This window comes from Rousettus aegyptiacus, unplaced genomic scaffold (genome assembly GCF_014176215.1).
Source record: "Rousettus aegyptiacus isolate mRouAeg1 unplaced genomic scaffold, mRouAeg1.p scaffold_m13_p_2, whole genome shotgun sequence".
Classification (NCBI taxonomy): Eukaryota; Metazoa; Chordata; class Mammalia; order Chiroptera; family Pteropodidae; genus Rousettus; species Rousettus aegyptiacus.
In genome coordinates this window covers 24,546,294-24,552,321 of record NW_023416295.1, presented here as the reverse complement: position 1 = coordinate 24,552,321, position 6,028 = coordinate 24,546,294, and positions in this window count along the sequence as shown.

Here is a 6,028-nt window from a genome sequence, read left to right as displayed (position 1 = left end):
TTCAGGAAGCCTCCCATGAAGGAACTGTCAGTTAGTGGCCCCTGGGTGAGTATATGGGCAAGGCATTCACAGTGACAATATTTGCTACAAGCTTTATGGTTTGGTTATCTGCGCAAGCATGCAAGTTAATTGTTGTGCTCTATGAATATGACCAGGAGAAAAGGAGGGCTTTAGGCAATGATATTCCCAGGCACCTGTTAGGAAAAATAAATATGCTCCACAATTAGAATTACGTTGCTTTTTCTTTTCTTAACATATCTGAAGGTTTATTTCATTTTCTTCCTGCTACTTCTCTCATGACTTTCTAATTTGATTGGTGGTTACTGATCAAAATGGGAAATGCTTGGTGTTCAGAACATTTACATCTCCCGTGAACAAAAAGATATAAAAGGACTGAGGAGGAGCTCAGCAATGAGTCTTATAGGAGGGAGTTAATAGTGATGGTTTGCTTGCTTCTTAGCCCCTGGGGATAAAGGACCTGTATGTATAATAATTAAGGTACTGAGAGTAATATTCCTTGTGTGGTCATAAACAGAATCAAAGTAATATAATTATATGATAGCAACATTATAAACTAAAAAAGGGCAAAGAGAAGATAATTTGAGATTTTTGCAATTCATTATTACACTGGTTCAGATGGACCATGGGTCAAGGCAAATCCTCAGAAGCAGGACACTTACAAAGAAGAAAGGTTCCCAGAACATGGTCAGAATAATAATATAATATAATATAATATAATATAATATAATATAATATAATATATTCTTTCAAATGTGTCTTCCACTCTATTAGCTTACTTTAAACACAACTTAAAACTCCTTCATGATATTCGGGCAATACAAGCAATTTTTAGCTACTGAGAAAACATTCTGTTTCATATGTTAGACAACATACCATTTGTTGTAATTCTAGCATTCCTGAATGTTCTACATTTGTTTGTAATTTAATAGAATCCGTCTTCTGCCTTTGGGATATTATAGTGCAATTTCACGTGTACCATTAAAAATATAGCTGATATAGTCTACAGCCTGACTTAACTGCAAATGTAGAGAAATTATTGACGCTGCATGATAAAAATGAAGAAACATGAAACCTTAAGAAAAATGAAGAATCTAATTTAAAAGAATGGAAAAGACAGAGATAAAATCAGGACAGTGACTGATCCAGCATCATGTGCTAATATATCTTTTATACTTTCTCTTCTTAAACTGAATAATAGAGGTAGATTGGAATTTGCATTGGTGTGAATAACTCAGATCGAGAGATAGGAAGATGAAGACACATATATTATCCAGTCAGTTTTACCAGATACAGTTCAATTGCTCAATGGTTCATCTGTCTTTTCTGAGCCATATTTGATCAAAGGTGACCCTCAGAATTCGTTACAAGATCTTGTTATTTGAAGAAACATTTTATTTTTTGTATTTTCTTCAGACAGCCTCAAAGATTAATGTCTAAAATAAACTCAGCTATTGAAAAATTTTAAAGATACAATCAGAAAAGTAATTCAACATGTCCCCAATGCTTTTAACTCCAGCGATGAAATTCTAATCTGTAACAAACTTGGAAAAAAGCAACAACGATACTTGGATTTTTATACCTCCTTATGTATGTCTTTCAGCTAACAATTTTAGCTTAAATTTCATCCAAGGCAAATTAAACTTCACTAGAATTCTGTAGGCATCTTCCTTCTCTTCTAATCATCCCAAGGAATATAATTGGCACAAATTAAAATATTAAAGATATCTCAGATTTATCAGAACAATACAATGCTTATTTAAGCAAAAAAAAAAAAAAAAAAAAAGCAGCTGAAGAACACTAAACTAAGAATCAGTTCTATTCCTGGCTCAACTATTTATTTTTATCACTGACCTTTGACCTTTCTTAGCCGCAACTTAGTTTTAAAATGAGAGGGTTTAATAACCCTTGATTCCTTGAGTTCTAAAATACCAAGTTCATATACACCCACCTTGTCTTAAAATTGCTTATTGTCTGTCTAATTGCCGGACTCTTTTGTTCTTACCTCTAGCCCAATACCTAAGACATTTACTGAGTAGGAACTCAACAAATATTTGTTGAATGAATGAATAATCACATGTAAATAAATAGAACTTTCTCTTCCTCTCTCTCCTCATATGGATATGTTCACTGACTAAAGGTGGCAACTTATTTAACTGATGGTCACAGATATCCAGCATGCCTGGGACATCAGGAAACCTTAAGACAACATGAAATTAAAGGCATGTCTGGGTGTCTGGGTATTTGGGTATTGTATCTTTTTCAAATATAGGCAACAAATTTAAGGGACAGATGGTGAAATAACATAAGAATTGCATGCTTCTATGCTTCTGGGGCAGAAATTCTTCCTACTGAGTATAAATCCACAATTCTTTAAAGCTTGAAGAACTAAATCGCTTTATTAAATTCATCAAAAATTTAGAAGAGTACAGTGCTCCCTAGGAAAGTACTGTTTAGGTGCTATGTCTGGAATATTTAATTGACATCTTGTTGTAACACCATAGTGTTATGCTAAACCACCATGTGCTGTTTGGGAATAATAAATTGATGATAGGATTAAGCACCCCAGACAAACTTCAAAGTTTTATAAATGTCTATGGAAAATGACAAAGGAGTCCTACAGAAAATACTCACCATGTGCTAAATTAAAATATTTGTCTATAGTTTTAGGCATTGCATAATTTTTGGCTTTTAAAGTAAATGAGGTAGCCTCATATAGGGTATTGAAAGGTGATGAAAGTATTATTGGAGTTATCCCACCTAAAGCCAGGGCAATGAAACTTTTCTGTATGATACTGTCATGGTAGGTACATGACATTATGCATTTAGCAAAACCCATTGGTCGAACCCTAGTGTAAACACAAAACGTGAACCATAATGTAAGCTATGGACATTAGTTAATAATAATCAATAGTGGCTGATCAATTGTAATAAATGTACTACACTAGCATAATATGTTAATAAAGGAAACTGGTGAGGGATAGAGGGATAGAGAGAAAGAGGGAACTTTCTCTGTGCTTTCCGCTTAATTTTCTATACACCTAAAATTGCTCTAAAAATAAAATCTATTGATTAAAAAAACTGTTGAAGCTAAAGGATTTTTCTTTTTGATACTGTAAAGCTCAATAAAAATGGAGCCATCAACTCAGCAAATTGCTGTATCAACAGTGAGCAAAATGGTTCATTTATATCAAGAGTAGTGATTATGTCCAAAGATAATGATGATTGAAGATATAGTATTTAGATATAAAAAGTTCTTTACTGGTTCCAGATTCTGGATATAGAATACAAAGACCTATATTAATCTTTAAGGAGCATTCTTCTCACTCATTTTATACCTTACACTTAGCTCTGCCAAATCCTGCATAACTAAACAATAGGATTAGAAAAATATGTCCATAGTTTACACCCTATCATATATTATAAAACAAATTTAAAAAGTTATCATAATAATAAAGCGAACTGTCAGGGCACAAAAGAGCTAGAAGGAACCAAGGAAATGATCCAGGTCACCCTCCTCTTAGTTAAGAAAAAATTGTTTCTTAAGTAAGAAAAAACAAGGCACAAATATATATCCCTTGTGATATGAAAAGCCCTAGGGAAAAAAATTAATCTCTGGTCAAATTACAGGGATACTTGAGCTATTTCCCAAGCAACAGATTAATATTTAACTTGTGATCACTGTGAAGTTTATAGGCAATTGCATTTCCATTTTCATTTGGCTGCAAGAAAGCTCAGCACCAGATTTGTGGCCCGTTTCCAGAAAGTTTATAGGTTAAACCTTACTCCTGCCTAATCATGCTTTCTGACTCATCCATGAGATTTTTTGACTTATTGCTATCTTGCTGTATTGAATGTGAGGCGGATGACCTTAAACAGTCCCTCTCCCAGCTCATCCTCTAATTCTCTTTATTTCAACCAGGGAGAAATATGTGGATTAGGAAAAAAAATAAAAAAACATTTAGAAAATTGTTGATCAAAGAGAAATTATTTTAGAATGGTGCTGCTCATCTTACATGACCCAGATGGAGGTCCATGTGGTCCTCTATCAAGGAGTTAGATCTTGCAAGGAGTATTATCTTTCAAAGAGTCAGATCAGAGTGACACTAATTGTGGAATATTCATTCCTCTTGAAATTCAACAAGCATGCACGTACCCCCAGGTGGTGCACAAGATGATTTATTGGTGTATGAAAGAAAAATACTATAATTTTTATTGAGTTTTACAGTATCAAAAAGAAAAATCAAAATTTAGGTATTCTATTACATGTTTTCTTCACTTCCATACAGTAATTTGCATTTTCTAAGTTCCTTTTGAACATGATCTTACCTTTATAATATCCCAGGACATAATGATCTCTCTTTTACATATAGAGAAGCTTAGACACCAATACCAAACACATCTCAGTTCCTCATGAAATTAGAATTTGGAATCCAGTCAGAAAAATGGCTTTTGTACTGCCATGTTGACTGAGAGGCTGTTCTAATATCAAACATTGTATAATAATTTTGTGTATTCCCAGCCACTTGACAAATTAAAATTAAAGTAATAGCTCTTGTAAGTGTAAGTGCTCTGACTTTCTTCTATGCAAGAGCAATTTTAAGAGGGTCCACATCTACTTTAGTGGTTTGACATAGGCCTGCCAGCCCTCCTGGTTTTCATACACTGTCTTTTATTCATTTATGTCTCAGTATTTATGTGGTAACAGATCATCAGGCACTCATGACAATATTTGGCAGTTCACAGTTCACAGAGGCAATGTGCACTGAGTGATGGGGTTTACAATATGTACATGGCTATGATTATAAAATTGTGCATGGGCCAGGGAAAGAAAATAACCCAACAGATTATATTTCAATGCACCCATTAGAGGATCAGCATGAGACACCATCAGTAGTGGAGGAATTCATCAACTTCATAGGCACCCAAGCAGTGTTAAAAGCTTTAACTTTACCAGAAATATAACAAGTAATAAAAACAGACAAGACCTGAAATGGTCTAATGGACCTAGCACAAATGTGACGGAAGATTAACAACACTAAATTCTCAGGCGTGGAAACTTTCCCCAACACTTGGGAAACAGTTTCTTGAAATTCAGGACCTTCGGTACAAATCTTTGTGTCAGCAAAATGGGTTCCTAGATGGACAAACTACCTTTGTTCTACATAGTCACACTGAGTTCATATTCTTAAAAACTGTTTAAGTCCTTATGCTAATGCATTTTACTTTAATGCACTGCTGTAAATCCTTTTCAATCTATTTGTCACTATTTTATCTACTATTGATGAAAATATTTTCTTTTATATAGATCACACTTGGATCCAAGGGCATCTACCAGGGCCTTACAGAGCATTTATTTTTCTATTTTATTACAACGTATTTGAGACATATAGAAAGTTATAAAAACAACGTAATAAATTCCAACTCACTCACCATCCAACTAAGGAATTATATTGTCAATACATATGAAGCCCTCTATAAACTCTTACCTAAATTCACTCTAGCCTTTACCCTCAGCAATAATCCTGCTGCTAACTTTGAAATCTATCATTCCTATTGCCCAGCTAACGTATAGATAGTAAACAGCTTGTGTATAGATACACTATATCTATATCCTATATATGTATCTCTAAGTGATATTTACTATTATTTTGCATGTTTTTAAGCTTTATAGAAATGGAATCATTTAAGTATACTATAGGTATACTTTTGTAACTTGCTTTTTTGGGTGACGTTATTTTTTAGGACTCATTCATGTTGATACCTGTGCTAAGTTAATTCACTTTCATCACTAGATAGCATCTCTTTGTATGGTGATAACACAATTTATTTATTTATTCCCTTGAATCTATTAAAGTTTGCGATAATTACATAAACCACAAGCAAATTTTTATAATTTTCAATGTGTGCTGAAGGTATTGAAGAAAGCAAGCACATGAATACTGGTGAGATGGTTTCCTGGTGACAGATCCTGAAACACAGGGACTGCCTGCCTTTGAACGTTTGTGGC